Below are 22,923 nucleotides of genomic sequence, written 5' to 3'. Positions count from 1 at the left end.
AAATCATAAGGGTGTTGCCTGCAATGGATGGCTTGAGTTGTAAGGAGAGATTGGATGGACTGGTTTTCTTTACCCTGAAGCAGAGGAGGCTGAGAGGTGACAATGATAGATGTATATCAAATCATGAGAGTGTAGCGGTTGCTACCGCGGAATAAAAAAAAGACTCTACTCGGAGGGTTGCCAAACAGAACTGGTTTATTTTCCCACCTTGCGTGGGCCCTTTAAGGGAGAAAACTCCCACCCAAAAAAACCGGCAATGACGTAAGTCCTACGTCATCAGGACTTTCCCGCGCGCGGGTTCTCCCCGTCGCTCGGAAAGACGAGGCCCGCCGCCATCTTGGGCCTCGTCGCTCCGACACCGCGCGACCCGACTGCCGAGCCGGTTCGCCCGACTAGACGGTGAGTCGCCACAAGAGGCATAGATAGCCAGAGTCTGTTTCCCATGGTAGGAGTATCTAAAACTAGAGGTTTTAAGTTGAGAGGGAGGAGGTTTAAAGGGGACCTGAGGGGTAAATTTTTCACACAGAGAGTACCTGGTATCTTGAATGAGCTGCCTAAGGAGGTGGTGGAGGCAGGAACAGTAACAACATTTAAGAGGCATCTGGACACGTAGTTGAATGAGGAAGGCATAGAAGGATATGGAATTAATGCAGGCAAATGGGATTAGTGAAGATGGGTATGATGGTTGGCATAGATGTGGTGGGCCAAAGGTCCTGTTCTAATCTGTATATGTACTTTATGTTTGTGGCAGGAAAAATAAATTGAATCCCTCCAACAGGAGACAATAGAAGTACATTGAGAAACAAAATGTATCATAGTAAGGATTTGAAAAGGAATGTCTTGATAAACAAAACTTATTTAATTTTTATAATAGGTAACAAAGAGAGTACATAATGAGAATACAGTGGATGTAGTTTATCTAAATTTTCAAAAAGCATTTAGTAGGGAGATAGCAGAAACATTTACCATGATAGTTTAATGATTCAGGTCAAAGAATGCAGGATGTCGCAGAATAGAATAAAAACAAAAAGTGATGGAAGTTCTCGACAGGTCAGGCAGCAATTGTGCAGAGAGGAACAGAATTAACTTTTCAAGTTTATGATCGTTTAGCAGAGGTGGAATGCAGTGACCACAGACACTGCCAGATTTGGTCGTAGCCTCCATTTCTGAAAGAATTCAGTCATTGCAGTCAGATGCACAACTAATATTCTCTTAAGGTGTTGTTTTTGTCTTTGGTTCAATCACCACATTATTAATGTAGACAAATTTCCTCATTGTGACAAGAACACTCCGTTGAGATAATTAGTCAATGAAACCAATCAAGCCAGAATCTTACAGGCTTACTCTGGTGCAGTTATGAAAAAGCTGTACATACATTATCAAATAAGAATCAAATTTTCGGGCAAGCACTGGAGGGAGAAGAGGAATAGGCCAGTTTCTCATTCCTATTGAGTGACTCAGACTTCAGAAATGGGAAATTTGCAACATCATAAATACATAACACTATATTCTGCATTCTGTTATTGCTTTTCCTTTGTACCACGTCAATGTACTGATGTGATGAAATGATCTGTATGGATGGCATGCAAAACAAAGTTTTTCACTGTACCTCAGTACATGTGACAGTAAATAAACCAATTTACCGAAACAATCTCTTTGAACTTCTATATTGTCGGCATTGAAGTGACAGATTTTATAGAAGGGGACATTGATGAAGTAAAAAAAATCTATGTTTATAAAGCAGCTGAGTCTAAAGTGCTCACTGGATTGGCCCACAATCTAGGGGGTGCTTAGTGCCCCTCTGCAGGAGCCAAGGACGTTCTAGGCCTTAGGTTTTTTATATAGAAGTCTATAATACAAAAGTGAGGTGGTACTGTTAAATTAGTACAAATCACTACTTAACCACAATTGTTATTAACTATTATGCCCAATTCTGTGAATGCTACTCTAAGAAAGCTGTCTAGACCTGAGAGAACATGCAGAAGGTATTCACCAGGAGTTTTAAGGACAGGTCAGAGACAGTTCAACTGTTTTCATGATGAGCAGTTTTGATAAAGTGAATCAGAATAAATTATTTGCGGTTTGGTGAGTCAGCAACAAGAAAGCATAAATTTATGACTGTCAGTAAATTTATGAAGGGAGAGAATACAATCATTTTTCTTAATACCAGGGTTGGAACATGGAGTGTCCCACTACAAACAGCTAAGCAAGCAGTGGCTTTTAAAGAGTAAGTTGACAAATAATTGAAAAAATAATTCACTTTTTGTTAAGGGAAGGGAACAGGAATGTTGAAAGCTGTTCGGCATATAAAGAATGAACTGAAAGGCAAACTTTTGTGTTGTGAGAGATGAGTATACACTCACATACATTGAGTATCGGAATATCCAGTAATCAGTTGCAGAGGTTACTACATGATCTTAAAACAGACAGATTTCAGGAAATAACTTGGCAATGTTTATGACGTTGACAGTAAGAGTGGCAGCAGCTTGTGGGCAAGCAGTGCTAGGGAAAGGGAAAGCTCAGGAAGATAAATTAGTGGTGCGGAATTTTTGGATTATTATCAGAAATACTTTCAAATATTGGCACAGCTGGAAATGCTGCTGCCTCACAGCTCCAGTGACCCAGCTTCAGTCCTGACTGTGCACAGTCTACGTGTGACTGTGTTGGTAAACACTCCCCCTGATGCACTGCTTTCATTCCACATCCCAAAGACTTGGCTCATTGACTACTGTACATTTACTATCTAAGTTAATGACTTGGAGAAGGAGACTGTGTGTAAGGTATCCAAGTTGCTGATGAAACAAAAATAGCTGGGAAGGCATGTTGCACTGAAGGATATTTGGACTCAGCAACAGGATGAAGATAGAGCAAAAACTTGGCAAATGGAGTTTAATGTAGGAAACTGTGAGGACATGAACATTTAAAAGACACTTGGACAGGTACATAGATAGGAAAGGTTCAGAGGGATATGGGCCAAATGCAGGCAAATGGGACTAGCTTAGATGGGCAGCTTGGTCGGCATAGATGAGCTGGGTTAAAGGGCCTGTTTACGTGCAGTATTACTCTGACTCTGTGGCTCTATAACATTGGAAGAAGGAATCAAAAGGGAGACTACCATGTAAAGGGAGTGAGACTGCAAATGAGTGGAGTATAGAGGGATAAAGGCTTTGTGCATGAAATACAAAAAATTACCAGGCAGCTGCAGTAAGTAGTTAAAAAGGCAAATGGCACATTAACCTTTCTTGCAAGGGTTTGGAGCTTAGAAATAGAGAAGCATTGTTACAATTGTACGGTATGTTGGTGAGGCTGCACCTGGAGTACTGTGCACAGTTTTGGTCCCCTTACTTAAGAAAGAATATACTAACATTGGAAGCTGTCCAGAGGAGAATCATTCAGCTAGTTGCTGAGAAGAGACAGTTGTCCTACCTAGAATGGCAAAAAAAGTTGGACCTGCATTCTTTGGAACTTAGAAGAATGAGGGAGGATCTTATTGAAACATTGAAGATCCTGAGGGGACATTACAGGGTAGATGTTCGATGTTTTCACTAGTGAGGAAAAGTCAAGCAGGCAGACATAGATAGAAGGAGGTGGTAATTTAAACTGAGGTGCATAGGAATTTATTCTCACAGAAGGTGGTGAATCTCTGGAATTCTCTGCCCCAGAGGGTTGTGCTGGCTGGGTCATTGGGAGTGTTTGAAGAGGTGAGGTCTTAAGTGAATATTTCTTGTCTGTATGCATTACTGAGCTGGAAGAGGGACAGTGGAATTCTAGAACAAATTACCATCGAGAGGGAGGAGGTGTTAGATGTCTTAGCGGGCTTAAAGTGGCTAAATCCCCAGGGCCTGATGAGATGTATCTCAGGTTGCTATGGGAGGCAAGTGAGGAGCTTACTGAGGCTCTGACAGAAATCTTCAAATCTTCACTGGCCACAGAAGAGATGCCAAATGACTGGAGGACAGTAAATGCCGTAGTTTTATTCAAGAAGGGCAGCAGGGATAAATTGAGTAATTACAATCCTAATCGGCAGTTGGAAACACAGGAATTAAGTAAAGATAGTCAACATGGTTTTGTTAAACAGGGATTCTGTCTGACTAAACTGGCTGAATTTTTTGAAGTGTGTTAATAAGGGTAGTGCAATTGATGTAGTCCACATGAATTTCAATGTCCTTCATGGGAGTCTGGTCATTTTGAGATTGGATCTTGTGACCTGTGGCATACCACAGGGATCCTTGCTGGGACCCTTACTCTTTGTTAAATATGTTAACAATTTGGATGTGAATGTAGGAGGTATGATTAGTATGTTCACATATGACACAAAAATTGGTGGTGTTGATAGTGAGAAGGGAAGACGTCAGCTACAGGATGATAGGTTGTGTGGGTAAAGTAGACAGAGAGAACTTAATCCTACAACTGTGAGGTGATGAATTCTGTGAGGATTAATACCTATCCTTTTTACCAGAAGTATCCCCTCATATAAAATTATGAGGGGATAGATAGGGGAGATAGGGAGAAATGCTTCCCCCTTAGCAACATGTCTATAGCCCGAGGGCATAGGTTTAAGGCAAGGGGTAAGAGATTTCAAGGGAATTTGATGATGAATATTTTTCACCCAGAGGGATCTGACTGAGTGAGTGGTGGGGGCAGGTAAGATGTATTTAGATGTGTATTTGACATGCCCTGGCTCAGCACTGACTTCTGGTAAAAAGGATAGGTACTTGATGGCTGGCAGAGATACTATGGGCTGAAGGGCCTGATCCTGTGCTGTATGACTCAATGACTCTTGTGTTTGGTTTTTGCAAAAGACTAAGGTTGGAAAAAGTGCTGGCCAGACTTCTTCCCATAGACTTATGGAGAGTGAGCAGAGGACAGGGCTTTTCTGCACATCTTCAGCAGCAACGTTTAAAAGACATTTGGACAGGTACATGGATAGGAAGGGTTTAGAGGGATATAGGTCTAACGCAGGCAAATGAGACTATCTCAGGCAGCCAGCTTGGTTGACACAGATGAGTTGAGCTGAAGGGCCTGTTTCCATGCTGTATAACCCTATGCTCAGTGAGCGTGGTATTGCCCACAATATGTCCAGCAAAGTTCACTCCACATGCATACAAACAGCAGGTGCCATTTTAATCCCAGTTACAAAACACCCAAACAACAGGTGCTACAATATAATTTTTTGTGGTGCATTTCACTCCAATGAACATCTGTCAAAATTAAAATGTTAGTTGTACTTGTGTGTGCACAGATACTGCCTGATGCTAACAATTTCCAGCATGTGCTATTTTAGAGTTGAAACTTCTCAGAACTATTTTGTTTTACTTTCCCAGTAGTTGAACTCTCAGCTTCCACATTCCTGTCAGCCTGAATTCATTCTATCCATATCTTAAATTGCACCAAGTTGTTTTCACCTATCACTATTGTGCTTTTAACCTGAAGTGGTCTTTATTCTTACAATGCCTTAATTTTATATTTCTTTGCCCTGTCTTCGAACCCCTCCATTGTCTTATCTCTGCCAATCTGTCTCATCTTCTCCAGTCCTACAGTTTATAGATCGTAGTTCCTCCAATTCTAATTTCTTGAAGTTTGCTGAATTTAGTTTGGTGCCTTCAGCTGTGAGGGGTTAAGCTTAAATTCCCTTCCCTAAACATCCCTAACTTCCTTTAAAGCATTTCTTTGAACAATGTCTTCTAAAAGCTTTTGGTCATTGACCCAAATATCTCCATTTGATTGATAGTGCTCCTGTGAAGCACCTTGGGATACTTTAACATATTAAAGATTCTTTTTAAGAAATACAATTTTTTATTTTTGAATCTTAATACTCAATTTTTGACAAACCATTTAGTTATCTCTTAATAACCATTATCAAATTGTGTCTGTTTATGCTCCTGTGAAACAGTCTGCGATCTTCACAAACATATAAATACAGGTTGTTGTTGATGTGTCTAACCAGTGCTATACTTGACCTCCAAGTGTTTGTTGGGAGTTTTATTGGGTATAATCATTCTTTGCAAGGACCATCCATTTAGTATTTTGTTAAGAAAAATAATAATCAATGTGAGTTAAATGTCAAATATCAAATTTGGCTCAGTTGACACTTTTTCCCCTCTGGTTCAGAGATTTTAGTTCATTCCATTCCAGAGGCTTGAAAGCAAAAAAATTAGCCCAAGTCTCAGTGCAGTCCTGAAGGAGTACACATATGTTGCCATTCATCAAACTGAGGTCCCACAGCTGCTCTCTGAGCTGGACATAAATGATCCCATGGCACTGTTCAAGAGCAAGGGAATTATCCCTGAGGTCCTAGGTAATATTTATCCTTCACTCAACATTCCTAAAAGACAAATTATTTGGCCATTACTATTTTGCTATTGGTGTGAGCTTGCTGTGCACAAATTGGCTGCTCTGCTTCCAGCATGACAGAAGTGACCGCACTTCAAAAGTACTTCATTGGTTGAGGATGTGAAAGGTGCTATAGAAATGCATGTTCTTTTCTTTCCAGTGTCAGGCCACACAAAATAGTGAAATCCCAGGGTTGATCCCTAATGTGAAGGGAATGTGTCAGGTCAGAGACTAGATTCATTAAGTGTGCAACTGTTAAGTGAGGCAGGATTTAAGCTGATGTTGTTGCTGATTTTCTCTGCATATTAAAGATGATGAAATGCTATAGAACTCCCAGCCCAAAGGAAGGAAATTTAAATAATTCTTCAATGTGGCATTTGAAAGATCTCCCAGAGACTTCCAACTTTTCTGACTGTGGCCTAATATCCTTAACTCTTAAAACATTTAGCCATATTGGTCCTGGCATGGCTGATTTAAGTAGGTACACGTTGCAATCAGAGTTTCGCCACACAGAAAGTAAATATTGACATTCGTCGATTGTAGACAAACAATGAGATTGAAGGTACTGACCCTGTGTTCAGAAAATTCTACGAAGTGCCTTGGCCAGCATCCCAATTACATGGAATATAACCATGTTTGTAAATAAATAACTGCAGCACCGTGATTGAGGGAGTAATTCAATCCAGCCAACAACCTGGCTAAGAGCTTTTCAATCACAGGCTATATCTGAGGTACAACCTTCTTCCAGAAATAGGATCATAGTTAAAAACAAGTGCCTAGATTGTCATGATGCATTGCCTACCTCTCTTTGCTGTGTATCTGACTAATGCTGTAGCTGTAAAGAGATTTGACAATGGGTTGGGCATATAGGAATACACTGCTGCTGGTATGAGAGAAAAACACCAACACAGACTGGTTGGGCAGAATTGCCTGTTTCCTTGTAGTTTATATAATTTTATGAGTTTGATGGAACAGCCAACAAAAAGATTTACTCTACCTGATCTGTGATCTTCACACACAGGTAATGTTCCATGTGACGGGTTATAGAGAGCTTTACTCTTTATCTAACATCCTTTCACTGCCATGGGAGTGTTTGAGGGTCAGTGTGGAGTGGTAATTTGCAATTACTTTGACACAATGGCGCGTTGCACAGACTGAATTTCAAGCTCAATATCGATTTTCCCCTGCACAGTATCATCAATTCCATCCCGCCTTGGCCCAATAGTCAAGTTAATCTTAACTTTTGCTGTTTCTAATTCCTTTGGCACCCCAGGTCTCTCCCACATGCACTCCATCTCAACTACATTCCAGTCTTCCCACTCTATCACGTAGTTCTGTCTTCATCAAACCGCAACAGCTTCTTGGCTCTCAACATTTTTGCATCAAAATTCATCCCAAATTGATAATACCAAACACTTTATGGAGTGGCAACAGTGTGCTGTGCTCTGCTTTCAAAACCTTTTGACTTCAAAGCACCAACCCAGCTACAGGGCATCCCCACGTTACATTTTTACAGATGTCCATTAGTCGATTTAGTCTATAAGTCAGAAAATGCACAATATCATTCAAATTGGCAATCATATCTCCCCAGTATTGTAATGAATTGTGTTGATGAGGGCTACTTTACATGATCATTTATTTATTGTCTTCCCCTGCCTGGTTACAATGGTACAGAATCAGGATGTCCAACACTCAATGGCCAGTTTCGATGGGCTTATATCAATGGATGTTACATTGTTTAATAGAGCATCATTGCATAAGTATCAATAGAAGCAATTGCTTGTCAATTTCCAAAGCAACTCTCTTAAGTGGCCTCCCATGGTAAAATTTGCAGCCTGTGATTTTAAGAGACAATGGTGCCTAATTACTGCAGGAAGGTTACAATGGAAACAGGTTTTTTTTCCAAGACTGGTTCCCCTTTGAATTTAATAATATTTATGGGAGCTCATTCATATGTACAATTGTCGATGAGTTGGGTGTTTGTAACCTGGGGAGGGCCTGTATAAATATATTTAACACTACTAACTGGAGATGAATTCCTATGCAAGATTTGAAAATCATCTGCAGCCTCCATATTTTTAATCGCCCCTGCCATGGCTCACTTGTCCACTCTTCCAGCTCTGTCCACACCTATCTTCCACCCTAACCAATTTAACTTCTCTTTTCCTCATTAAAAAGATAATAGGTTTGCATAGCATTTACAGAACAGAAATAGGTCTATTATCCCAACTGGGATAACGCTCTACATGATCCTCCTTCTGCTCTCCTCATTTAACAGTGGCACAGCTAACAAAGCTGCCGCCTCACAGTGCCAGCAACCTGGGTTCACTCCTAATCTCTATGTGGAGTTTGCATGTTCTCCCTGTGACTATGTGTGTTTTCTATGTGCTCTGGTTCTCTCCCACATGCCAAAGACATACTGGTTGGTAGGCTGCTTGGCTGCTGTAAATCACCCCTAGTGTGTAAGTGGATCTGGTGTCCAATCTTTCCTCATGGCTACCATCTCCCAGGCCTGGTGACTTCCTCGTAAATCTCCTCTGCACCCTATCCAGTGCAATCACATCCTTCCAATGAAAATCAAAAAACTATAGATGCTGGAAATCTGAAATAAAAATAGAAAATGCTGGAAACACTCAGCAGGTCAGGCAGCATGTGGAGAAAGAAAGAGTTAATATTTCAGTTCAATGACCCTTTAAGGATCTTGAAAGATCTTCACCCTGAAATGTTGACAGTTTCTCTTTCTGCATATGCCTCCTGACCTGCTGAGTGTTTCCAACATTTTCTGCTTTTATTTTCCTGTAATGTGGTGACCAGAATTGTTCTCAAGCTGTGGTCTAACAGCATCCGTGTGTCGGGGGGGGGGGGGGGGGGGGGGGAGGAATTGTCGATGTATCCAGAGGCAAGGTTTCAACCCATAATCTCGACAATTCCTTCCCTCCCTCAGATGCTGCTCAACCCGCTGAGTTCCCCCAGCAGATTGTTTATTGCTCCAGATTCCAGCATCTGCAGTCTCTTGTGTCTCTGTGGTGTGTTATACAACTAATGTTGTATAAGCTTCAAGCATAATCTCCCAGCTCTTATTTCTCTACATCCTGGCTAGTAAGAAAAGCATCCACCTTATTGATTTGTCCTGCTACCTTTAAGGATCTGTGGACATACACTCCAAGCTCTCTCTGTTCCTCCGCACCACTCAGTATCCTCCCATTTATTTTACATTCCCCTGTCTAGCTGCACACACTTACACCAAAATGAACTTTAATCTAAACATTGAAAGATTTTGGATAAAGATGCAGGCTTTGAAAGAATGTTCCATTTAACTAATCCAGAGAATTTAGGTGTGGGGTTAGGTCTCCCACAGGGGAATTGCTGTACTTGAATCTTCTAAATTGTTGTCAAATGACCCACAGATGAGACTGTTGTTATCACAACATTGATTTGGTATCACACCCTGGAGGTTTTATGCTGGAGTTCAGTGGAAAAAATTGCTCCCCCCCTACCTGACACCCCTTGCAACCACACCATGAGGGGAAGGTCCCATTAGAGAGTCAGGCTGGCTGGTCATTAGCATTGCCGTGAGATAATGAGACAGAGCAGATTACAGAATCCACCACAGAGGTCTGGGATCTGACAGTTGAAGTACAGCTGCCACATATAAGGGGAAGATTAAGAGACAGAGAGAGATACAGCACGGATACAGGCCCTTCGACCCACAAGTCTGCAACGACTATCATCTATCCATCCACATGAATCCTATCAATCCCATTTTTTATTCTCCCAACAGCTACTCCTCCCTTCTCCCCCCTCCCCCCTCTACCACTTACCGACACACTAGGATAAATTTACAGTGGCTAATTACAATGTTTTGGGTCAAGATCCTTCATCTTGATCGGAAACGTTGACTGTTTATTTCCCTCCACACATGATGCCTCACCTGCTGAGTTCCTCCAGCAGTTTTGTGCGTGTGGCTAATTAACCTACCAATTCCCATGTCTTTGGGATGTGGGAGGAAACCGGAACACCCAGGCGAAACTCACATGGTCACAAGGAAAATGTGCAAACTCCACACAGACAGCACCCGCATTCAGGATTGAACCCAGGTCTCTGGCATTGCGGGGCAGCAGCTCTACCACTGTACCGTTCGTCTGTCATCATCAAAGTCACCATCTGTTTGCTTTGATTTATGCTTCTTAATGCTTGTCACCTTGTCCTATTTCCTGGTTCCATTCTCCCTCTGTAAGTGTGCTGTTTTTTGAACATTAAATGGCAGTCTCAGAGGACAACGAGTTGTATTCTGCACTACTTAATGTACCTGCAGGCTGAAGCACAGTCTTCAACACACAGACTGCAGCCACATTGCTATCACAGGACACAGTATGACTGGAAATGTTCTTTTCAGAAGTAAAAGGCAGGATTGTTATTAGGTTTCATATACCCCTGAGGCAGCCAGAATCTAAATCAGTGTTGTCCTTGAACAATTGGATGAAGGAACAAATGTATGGAATGGGTTACAGATTATCCCTCACTGACTTGGCCAACAACTATTGCCAAATCCAAAGCCAGACATGAACAGGATAGGGTGGAGCACAGAGAAGGATCTGAGGTTTGTTCTCTGGGTGATGGAAATTCATTCATTGTAAATAATAACTAACACAGAAACGTGGTTACCTTTAAAAGCTCCCACTTTTGATTACATTTCCCAAGTAGCCAGCACTGAAAGCAGAAAGAAGATAAGCCAGAAAATTCCCAGGAATCAGAATGGTTCCTTCTCCCTCCTACAAATCGGCATCGACACATTGCTGGATGGAGTCTTCACCGAGGCCCCTGAACACCTTCTCACCTTACCAATGTGGCCAGTATTCACAGTTTAGGCAGTGTGTCAACAGGTTATCCAGAGGAACCCAACCCTTCAACCTGAATGTTAATTCTGTTTCTCTTTCTGCAGATACTGCCTGTTTCCAACATCTTCTGTTTTCATTTCATGAGCCCAACCCCATCTTCACCCAATGTCTACACAGATATTTCCCTGGAGAGGGAGCAAGACAGAGATTTAAAAGAGGCCTGAGGGGCAGGTTTTTCACACAGAGGGTGGCGGGTATGTGGACAGGGTCAGGGCATTGAGAACAAGAGTTGGGATGTTGGTTTGCAGCTGTATGATCACATTTGGAGTATTGTGTGCAGATTTAGTTGCCTAGCTGTAGGCTGGGAGACTTGATTATTGAGAGGATCTATTTCACTGTAGGAAGGTTGTCATTGAGCTGGAAAGGGTGCAGAAAAGATTCACATGGATGTTACTGGGACTGGAGGGCTTGAGTTATAAGGATGGACTGGATAGGCTGGGGCTGTTTTCCCTGGAGCGTAAGAGGCTGAGGGGTGACCATATGGCAGTTTATAAAATGAGGGCTATAAATAAGGTGAATGGCCACAGTCTTTTCCCATTAAAACCAGAGGGCATAGGTTTAAGGTGAGAGGGGAAAGATTTACAGGGGACCTGAGGGGCAGGTTTTTCACACAGAGGGTGATGGTATATGGAACGAGCTGCCAGGGGAAGTGAAGAGGTGGGAACAATTATAACATCTAAAAGGCATTCACACAGGTACATGGATAGGAAAGGTTTCGACGGATATGGGACAAATACAGGCAAATGGGACTTGCTCAAGTAGGCACTTTGGTTGGCAAGGATGAGTTGGGCTGAAGGGCCTATTTCCCTGCTGTATAAATCTATGACTCTATCAGAAGGAACTCTGTTTAATATTTTCCCTCTCTAACTCAGAGACCAATATTAGCACTCCAGATAGCCCAGCTGTGAAATCAGCACATGAGAACAATCCATCAATTGACCATGTAAATTTGATCCAATTTGTTTCCCTTTTATAGTCTCTGACCAGCAGGGTAACTTAATATCATGATTTTTTAAAAATAATTCTGCTTATAGTTCTGGTCAGCACAATACAGGAGAGATTGCGCTGGAAAGGGAGCAGGGAAAATTTAGAAGGAGGTTGTCAGGACTGGAAAATTGTAGTTTATGAGGGAAGATTGGATAGGCAGGGCTTGTTATTGTTGGCACAGAGGCTGGGAGACTTAATTATTGAGAGGATCTATTTCACTTAGCAATGAGGTCAAAAGGCAGGGAGCAGAGATTTAAAGTAATTGGTAGACGAATTATATGGGAGAGGAGGAAAATGTTTTTTACCCAGAGAGTGTGAGGCATGGGACTCACTACCTGAAAGGGTGGGAGAGGCAAAAATCCTCATCAGAGTTAAACAGATGGGGACTTGACATGTCTTGACTTGCAGGGCTACAGACCCATTGTTGGAAAGTGGGATTAGCCTGGGTAGTTTTTCTTTAACCAGCACAAACACAATGGTCTAAATAATCTCCTTTAATGTCCTAATTTTTCTATGATCCTACTTCAATTATTCTATGAATTCATGGCAGTAAGCATTGCTGACAAAGCCAGCAGACAATGCTTAAATCAAATTACCCTTGAAAGGAATGTGGTGAGCCACTTTCTTGTGCAATTACAATTGTGGGGTAAAGGTCCTTCTATCTGCAGGGAATTCCAATAGTCTGACCCACCAAAGAAGTTTGAGCAGTGATATATTTCCCAATCAGGATGCTGTGTGATCAGATGGTGGGGTTCCCAGACTCTGTTTGGTGGATAAGGTTGGAGGTTTGGGAGGTCCTGTTAGAGAAGTTGCTGTAGTTATGTCAAGTTGAGTTTATTATCATGTGCACAATCATGGTGAAGTACAGGTAAAATAAAAAACCTGCTTGCTGCAGCATCGCAGGCATGAAGGTACAGACAACACACAGAAGGCGGCATGGTAGCATAGCGTAGCAGTTAGCATGACGCTATTACAGCGCCAGCGATCGGGGTTCGATTCCCGTCGCTGTCTGTAAGGAGTTTGTACGTTCTCCCATGTCTGCGTAGATTTCCTCCAGGTGCTCCGGTTTCCTCCCACATTCTAAAGACGTACAGGTAGGTTAATATGGGTTTAAAATGAGCTGCGCGGACTCGTTGGGCCGGAAGGGCCTGTTATTACGCTGTAAATAAAATTAAAAAAAAATATATTATACATGACAGTGAAGAGAGAGAGAAAAATAAGACTGTGTAAAAACAAGACAAAAACAAGTGCAAAAATCCTGTAGTTGGTAGATACAGTAGCCACAGAGAACCAGTCATGCAGAGGGTAAATGTTTGGGACAGTGGGTGTGATGCTCATAATGAGAACTGCTTTATCCTGGATGGCACAGAGTTTTAGTGTGGCAGCACTCCCAAGGGCAAGTGAAAAATATTCTGGCTCCCTTATCGATTCCCCAACAACTATTTGCCATCTGCGGAGGGACATTGCTCTGAAATATTAACTCTGGTCCTGACCCGCTGAGTGTTTCCAGCATTTTCTGTTTTTATTATAGAATCAGAATTAAATGATTCTAAGACTTGAGCCTTGTAGATGATGCAAAGGCTTTGGGGAGTCAGGAGGTGAGTTATCCACTGCAGGACACCCAGCCTCAGACCTGTTCTGACTCTTTTTTTAATGGGATAGTCAAGCTAAATTTCCTGGCAATGGCAACACCAGGATATTGATGGTGGGGGACTTCATGACTGTAAAGTCATTTATGGGTAAGTGATCAGACTCTCTCTTGTTGGAGAAGGTCATTCTGGTGGGAATGTTATTTTTCCCTTATCAACTCATGCCTGAGTGTTGCCTAGATCTAGCACGTATGGGCTGCTTCATTTTCAGAGGAGTTGTAAATGCAACTGAATCTCATACAATTATCAATGAGAATCCTCACCTCTCACTTCTGATGGGGTGAAGATCATTGGTAATGCTGCAGAAAATTGTTGGGCCTTGAGAGACTCCTGCAGCAATGCCCTGGGCTCATGAGTGGTGCCTCGTTAGTCCATTAGAACAGCGACTTCTTTAATTTAATTTAAATTTTTTATTTACAGCGTGGTAACAGGCCATTCCGGCCCAACGAGTCCACGCCGCCCTTTTTAAACCCATATTGACCTACCCATACGTCTTTGGAATGTGGGAGGAAACCGGAGCACCTGGAGGAAACCCATGCAGACACGGGAGAACGTACAAACTCCTTACAGATAGCGACGAGAATCGAACCCTGATCGCTGGCGCTGTAATAGCGTTGCGCTAACCACTACGCTACCGTGGACTTGCTGAACCGTAGAATCTCTCTGCGTCTCATGGACACCGATCTGCTGCCTGGAGGTTACGATGTTGTTAGAGCATACAGCTATCCCTATGTGAAAGACACAAGACACGTGAGACTGCATGGATACATTCAGACTCCATGTGGCCCCGTCTGTGCCTCCACTGACATTGGCAGTAAATGCTGTGGGAGCCCTTGTCCTCATGGAACCCAGAGATGGCCTCTTGATATCCTGACCCCACACCACCTGCTGCAAAACAACAGAGAGGACTTCATGGTCTTTGTTAGCTCCTGCAAGCCTGACTATGTGTTCACTATCTCTCTACACCTACATCAGCCTTGTCAAGAAACATCCCCAACCACCTGATTCCTCTGGGCAATACACAAGCTTAGACTATTCCTCTTATCAAGCTCCACACGAAATTCCCAGCTCCTTCTCCATACAACAGCTGCCTGATCAATCACCATGTATTGCATGTCTCTCTAAAGTAATACTTTAATCCCTCACAGCTGATCCCTGAGCTGGCGCGGAGGGTTGTCAGGCACAATGAGGCAGCGTGCAAATCTTCCCTCTCAGTCAATTCCCTTCCTTCTCAACTCCTCTTGCTCCATTCACACTTCTTTGTGGAGGGGTCATCTCAGGGCTCCATCGACACCATTGCTAAAGTAAAACAGTGGATAGGAGGATACTAACACCAAGAATGGTCAATACAAAGCATATCAGCCATGGATCAGCCAGCAGCACACTTTGACACAGAAAGTGCTGTATTTCAACCCTGCTCCCATAAACCGGTGTACAAACTGCAAACTGGCATTTCATTGCAGTACTGAGGGAGTGTTCCAGTGACTCTCAGGTGGATGTAAAAGATGCCATGAAAAAGAGCAGAGGAAAATGTGTCCTGGCCAATATCTATCCTTCAATCAACATCATTTCAAAAAGATAATATGGTTACCATCACGTTTCCAAACCAGCTGCTGCATTTCCTGCAGTGGATACACTTCTAGATGTAAGGTGCTTTGGGGCATTCTGAAGTTGTGAAAGGGGCTAGAGAAATGCATATATTTCCCATGGAATCATACAGCATAGAAACAGGCCCTTCAGCCCATCATGTCCTTGGTGACCATCAAGTACCCATCAATGCTAATCACATTTACCAGTACTTATTCTTAGCCATCCACACCTTGGTGATTCAAGTGTTTAAATCTTCCTCACATTTAAAAATATTATCTGATAGTTTTGTTTTTCTTGCTTCAATTGTGGGTGGAACCATTACTAAGGATAGCTTGAGGGATGGAATATAAGAGAGGGGAGGTGATGGTACAACTTTATAAAACTTTGGTTTACTGGAGTACTGTGTACAGTCCTGGTCACCACACTACAGGAAGGATGTGATTGCACTGGAGAGGGTGCAGAGAGGATTCATCAGGATGTTGCTTGGGTTGGAGAGTTTTTGATGTGAAGAGAGACTGTACAGGCTGTTGTTGTTTTCTTTGGAGCAGAGAAGGCTGAGAGGGGACCTGATAGAGGTATACAAAATTATGAGGGGCATAGAGGGTGGATAGTGAAAAACTTTTCCCTGTAATGGATGTGTCCAAAACTAGAGGGCATAGGTTTCAGGTGAGAATTAAGAGAGTTAGAGGAGACCTGAGGATTTTTGTTTTCACCCTGAGGATGGTTGGAATCTGGAACACACTGCCTGGGAAGGTGTGGGAGGCAGGTACTCTTACAACATTTAAAAAGTACGGAGGCTTTGGACAAAGTGCTGGTAAATGGGATTAGTATAGATGGGTACTTGATGGTTGGCATGGACATGGTGGGCTGAAGGGCCTGTTTCTCTGCTGTATGGCACCACAATTCTAATGATAATTCTTGATTTTCAACAGAGCGAATGCTGGGCCTCACTGGGTGGACCAAAAGAGCCCAACATTTTTCACACACCCAGCTTCAATATGTTCTTGAACTTTAGTACAAACAAGAGTAAGATTTGTTGCTAAGTTTCACTGATGGTTTGGCTGCAAAAGGCAATTCAACATCATTGGGTTGATCATAGAATCATAGAGTGATACAGTGTGGAAACAGTTGCATTGGCCACTGAGTCTGTGCTGACCATTGACTAACCATTTACACACATGCTACATTAATCCCATTATTTTGTTCTCTATGCATTTAAGGTAAGATTTATTTATTAGTCACATGTACATCGAAACACACAGTGAAATATGTCTTTTGCGTTGCTAAGAATGTGCTGAGGGCAGCCCACAAGTGTCGCCACTTTTCCGGTGCCAACATAGCATGCCCACAGCTCCTAAGCTGTACGTCTTTGAAATGTGGGAGGAAACCGGAGCACCTGGAGGAAACCATGCAGACATGGGGAGAACGTACAAACTCCTTACAGGCAACAGCCGGAATTGAACCCAGGTCGCTGGTGCTGTAATAGCATTACGCTAACTGCTATGCTACCGTGCTGCCCCATTTTCATCAACTCCCCCCAGATTCTACCACTCACCTACACAGTAGGGGCAACTTACAGTGGCCAATTAACCTACCAATCCATATGTCTTTGGGATGTGGGAGGAAACCAGAGCACCCCAAAGAAACCCTAACAGTCAAAGGGAAAATGTGCAAACTCTGCAAAGACAGCACCTGAGGTTGGGAATAAACCTGGGTTTCCGGTGCTGTGAGGCAGCAGCTCTACTAACTGTGCCATTGTGGCATCAGATCTCAGCAGCGGCAGAACTTGCTGTTCTAAAACTGACTGAGTCACTCCAAGTTGGCAAGGCACGGACAACGTTCAGCCAAATGAAGGCGTTGGGTAAAACCTGTAGAACCAGGCACTAAATTAGCAGGGTGAATAGATTCTGGCGTGGTTCCGGAGGACTGGAGGGTCGCAGATGTAGTTCCGTTGTATAAGAAAGGTGGGAGGCAGCATAAAGGAAATTACAGACCTATTAGTCTGACGTCAGTGGTGGGAAAGTTATTGGAATCTATCCTCAAGGATGGGGTTACAGAATACCTAGAGGCGCAAGGCAAGATAGGTCTTAGCCAACATGGTTTTGTGAAGGGAAGATCCTGCCTGACCAACCTATTGGAGTTTTTTGAAGAAATCACAGGTAAGGTGGTTAAGGGAGAGGCGGTAGATGTTGTGTATTTAGACTTTCAAAAGGCCTTTGATAAGGTGCCTCACAAGAGACTGATTAATAAGATGAGAGGTCATGGAATTACGGGTAGGATAACAAAATGGGTGGAGCATTGGCTGGTTGACAGGAAGCAAAGAGTGGAAATAAAAGGATCTCGTTCTGGTTGGTTACCGGTTACTAGTGGTGTGCCGCAGGGGTCGGTGTTGGGACCGCTCCTTTTTACCTTGTACATTAACGATTTGGATGATGGAATAAATGGTTTCGTGGCTAAGTTTGCGGATGACACCAAGATAGGGGGAGGAGTAGGGAGTATTGAAGAGATAGGAAGGTTGCAGAGGGACCTAGACAGTTTAGGAGAATGGGCAAGGAAATGGCAGATGAGATTCAATGTAGAGAAATGTGCAGTTGTACACTTTGGAAGCAGAAATAAGCAGGCAGATTATTATCTAGGAGGAGAGAAAATCCAAAGTACGGAAGTACAAAGGGACTTGGGGGTACTCGTGCAGGATACCTTAAAAGTTAACCACCAGGTCGGATCGGTAGTAAAGAAAGCGAATGCTATGTTGGCATTCATTTCGAGAGGTATAGGGTATAAAAGTAAGGAAGTGTTGATGAGGCTCTACGGGGCACTAGTGAGGCCTCATTTGGAATATTGTGCGCAGTTTTGGGCCCCACATCTTAGGAAGGATGTGTTGACGTTGGAGAGGGTTCAGAGGAGATTTACAAGGATGATTCCAGGAATGAAAGGGCTTATGTATGAGGAGCGTTTGTCGGCTCTTGGACTGTACTCGCTGGAGTACAGAAGAATGAGAGGGGACCTCATAGCGACATTTAAGATATTGATAGGAAAGGACAGAGTAAATGTGGCTAGGCTGTTTTCCTTGGTGGGTGAGTCCAGGACCAGAGGGCACAATCTTAGAATTAGAGGGTACAGTTTCAAAACAGAGCTGAGGAAAAATTTCTTTAGCCAGAGGGTGGTGAATTTGTGGAACTCCTTGCCACGTACAGCAGTGGAGGCCAGATCAGTGAGGGCGTTCAAGGAGGAGATAGATAGATATCTAAATAGTCAGGATATCAAGGGATATGGGGATAAGGCTGGAAATTGGGATTAGAATAGTTTTTTTTTCTTCCCCCATTCCCCATTTCTCATTTCTATTTCCCTTTCCTTGGAGCAGACTCGATGGGCCGAATGGCCTGCTTCTGCTCCCTTGTCTTGTGATCTTGTGATCTTGAAATAGGATATGATGAGAGCATAACATCAGAGTAATACATTGATAGTTTGTACAAATATAGATTGTAAAACCAACAGGGTTGCTGTCATGGGTGACTTCAACTTCCTCAATATAGACTAGAACCTCCTAAATGCTAGAGGTTTAGATGAGGCAGAATTTGTTAGGTGTGTCCAGGGGGGTTTCTTAAATCAGGGTGTAGATAAGTCCAGTGAGAGGAGGGGTCATGCTGGGCCTGGTGTGAGGAAACGAGCCTGGCCAGGTGACTAACCTTTCAGTGGAGAACATTTAGGGAACAGTGACTGCAACTCCCTTGTGTACTTAGTACTCAACACAGCATTCCAGTATAACTAAAGTTTTATAAAGTTTTAAGATAGCTATAAATAAGAATAAGCATGGACCTTGCAGGGGAGTATTAAATTGGAGCAGAGCAAATTACAAGTGTATTAGGCAGGAACTAGGGAGAGTTAATTGGGAACAGCTGTTTTTGGGCAAGTCCACATCTGACATGTGGAGGGTATTTAAAGACCAACTGCACAGAGTACATGACAGGTATGTTCCAGTAAGAAGGAAAGACAAGGATGGAAAGGTCAGGAAACCTTGGATGTCAAGAGAGGTGGTGAATTTACTCCAGAAGAAAAAGGAAGCATACGTAAGGTTTAGAAAGCTAAAATCAAATGGAGCCCTTGAGGATTATAAAGCAGCTAGAAAAGAACTCAAGACAGGAATTAGGAGAGCCAGTAGGGGCCAGGAAAAGTCCTTGGCAAGTAGGATTAAAGAGAATCCCAAGGCATTCTATACATACATCAAGAGCAAGAGGATAACTAGGGAGAGGGTAGGACCACTCAAGGATAAACATGTGCTTGGAGGTGAAGAATGTGGGTGAGGTCCTAAATGAGTACTTTGTATCAATACTTACCAAGGAGAAAGATGTGGAGAATAGTGAGACTAGTGTGGAGCATGCTAATATGCTAGGGCCTTTTGAGATAAAGAAAGAGGTAGTGTTGGGTCTCTTAAATATCATTAAGGTGGATGTCCCCAGGGTCTGATGGGATATACCACAGGTTACTGAGAAAGGCAAAAGATGAGATTGCTGGGGCTTTGACCAAGATCTTTGTGTCCTGTCTAGCCACAGACGAGGTCTCAGAGGACTGGCAGGTAGCTAATGTTGTTCTGTTATTCAAGAAAAATAGGGATAATCCTGGAAACTATAGACCTATGAGTCTTACGTCAATGGTAGGTGAGCTATTGGATTTCCAAGCACTTGGAAAACCATAGCCTAATTAGGGACAGTCAGCATGGCTTTGTGTGAGGCAAGTCATGTCTTATTAACTTGACTGAGTTTTTCCAGGAGGTGATGAAGGTGATTGATGAAGGTAGAGCTGTGGATGTTGTCTACATGTATTTTAGTAAGGCGTTTGACAAGGTTCCTCATGGGAGGCTCATCAGAAGATTAAGATGCATGGGATCCACGGCCATTTGGATTCAGAATTGGCTTACCCACGGAAGATAGAGGGTAGTGGTCAATGGGACATATTCTGGCTGGAGGTCTCTGATTAGTGATGTCCTGCAGGGATCTGTACTGGGACCTCTACTGTTTGTGATATATATAATGACCTGGATGAAAATGTAGATGGGTGGGTTAGTAAGTTTGCAGATGATACGACGATTGGTTGTTTTTGTGAATGGCGTAGAAGATTGCCAAAGGATACATCAGGATATAGATCAGTTGCAGGTATGGGCAGAGAAATGACAGATGGTTTAATCTGGCCAAGAGTAAGGCGTGGCACATTGGGAGATCAAATGTAAAGGGACAGTACACTGTTAGTGGCAAGACCCTTAACGGTGCTGATATACAGAGGGATCATGGGGTCCAAGTCCATAACTCCCTGAAAGTGGATGCACAGGTTGATCGGGTGGTAAAGAAGGCATATGGCATGCTTTCCTTTATTAGTCGGGGCACTGAGTTCAAGAGTTGGGAGGTTATGTTGCAGTTTTATAAAACTCCAGTTAGGCCACATCTGGAGTATTGCATTCAATTCCAGTTGCCCCATTATAGGAAGGACGTGGAGGCTTTGGAAAGGGTGCAGAAGAGGTTTAGCAGGATGCTACCTGGAGTAGAGGGCATGTGCTATGAGGAGAGGTTAGACAAACTTGGGTTGCTTTCTCTGGAGCAGTGGAGGCTGAGGGAAGACATGATAGAAATTTATAAGATTATGATAGGCATAGATAGACATCTGGTATCTTTTTCCCAGGGCTGAAATGTCTAGTACAAGAGGGCATGAATTTACGGTGAGAGCAGGTAAGTTCAAAGGAAATGTGTGGGGCAAGACTTTCACACAGAGAATGGCGGGTGCCTGGAATGCACTGCCAGGGGTGGTGGTGGTGGAGGCAAATACGACGGAGGTGTCTAGGTGGCTCTTAGACAGGCACATGAAAGTGCAGAGAATGGAGGGATATGGACATCGTCTAGGCAGAGGGATTAGTTTAGTTAGGCATTTAATTACTAGTTTGATTAGTTCAGCACAACATTGTGGGCTGAAGGGCCTGTTCCTGTGCTCTACTGTTCTATGTTCTACGTAAATACATTACACAGATTGGAAAAATAATCAAAAAAACTCGTGGGATGTTGACTTCTTTTAACCACTGCAGGTAATTTCAGCTAATTTTGGGCTGACCAGATCTGCACAGATTACTACCATGGTACTCAGAAAGTGTTGCTTGGTAACTGCTCTTATCGGACGTACAAGCCTGGTAATTGGATTTCACCTTATGTGGTACACTTAATGGGTGCTGCATTTAGTGATAAATCCAATCAGGGACCTTCCATAAAAAATGATGAAACTGGAAAACTGTTCCTTTAAATATCATTAGGGTGGCTTTCGTCCATTTCTGTGTTAAAACACGACCTGCATGATTGCCAATAACAATAATCTGTGGAGATCACAGCCGCTGTATCTGCAGAAAACATTGTGCAGTACAGCACTGACGCAATGTTGAAATCTCATGCAGGCACATGTGCAATGCGGCACATGTGCAATGCAACACATGGACATCTCAGCAGAAAGCCTTTAATTAATGTCCCCTGGACAACTTGCTGTGGGTTTGCTCTTTGCTTACTTTGGCAGTTATAAGCCAGGGTCAGGGTTGTACATTGTTGACCAGTTTCTCTCAGGAAGGCAGAGATGAATGCCATGCACATTAATAACATTATCAAGTGTACAAAAGTGCTGGCCACGCTAAGGAGAATAGCACCAGAAGTGTCCACTCCAATTTTCCGATGGGCAGGAGTTCAACACAAAGTGGCTCCTATGGCATTAAAATAAGAACAAAATAGTTTCTATGTGTGAATTGAACATAAAATATTGTGCCATACACCAGTTTATAGGCTGTTGGGCTCCTTCATGTACCTCCCTGTTGTATGCAAGTACTTTGATGACCTGTTTGGGTGCATCATGGTGGTTAATCCAAAGCCCTAGGTCATATGGAGTGACTGTACCTATAATTATGTGAATAGGTGTGGCAGTGATCAAACAGGATTGAATATTTGCCAAAAACTCCATCTAAACATCAAAAATGGTAGAATTTAAAGCAATTTTGTGGCAAAACAAAATTTGCCATCGAAATTGCACTGACAGCTGAGGATGGAACTATATTGATTATTAGAATGAACTATAAAAGGAAGACATACAAAAGAACTTTCAAAGGAAAGAATGCCAAATTTATACCATCTTTCATGGCTTTTGGAAATAGCAAAAGTGCTTTGCAGTGACGATGTACTTTAAGTAATCACATTTTCTCCATAGTCCCTCAGGATCAATGGTGACTTGCCTTCACCTCAGTTATGTGAGTTCTAATTTAGGAGCCACAGACTCATTCATAGATGAGACAGGAAGCGTCTGACAGGACGGATGGGTGCGCTCTTTGTCATTTGTCCTGGGCTTTCTGTGTGCTCCCATTGCATGGACTCAAGGTTCTCAGTGCTATCCAGAATGATACTTCGCCATTTGGAGTGGATATGGACCAGGAATCAGTGGCAATGTTGCATTTT

General features: G+C 42.9%; 1 long non-coding RNA gene across 1 annotated transcript in view; it reads right to left on the bottom strand.

Annotated features, from left to right (window-relative positions):
• Nucleotides 1–12,670: 12,670 nt before the first annotated feature.
• Nucleotides 12,671–22,923, bottom strand: part of LOC127584327 (uncharacterized) — a 56,032-nt gene continuing 45,779 nt past the window's right edge. Inside the window, exon 4 of the long non-coding RNA XR_007958376.1 lies at nucleotides 12,671–13,377. This is a non-coding gene — a long non-coding RNA (uncharacterized LOC127584327). The remainder of the gene's footprint in view (nucleotides 13,378–22,923) is intronic.

The sequence above is a fragment of the Pristis pectinata genome, chromosome 29 (assembly GCF_009764475.1).
Source record: "Pristis pectinata isolate sPriPec2 chromosome 29, sPriPec2.1.pri, whole genome shotgun sequence".
Classification (NCBI taxonomy): domain Eukaryota; kingdom Metazoa; phylum Chordata; class Chondrichthyes; order Rhinopristiformes; family Pristidae; genus Pristis; species Pristis pectinata.
This window is presented reverse-complemented; position numbering and strand designations above follow the sequence as displayed.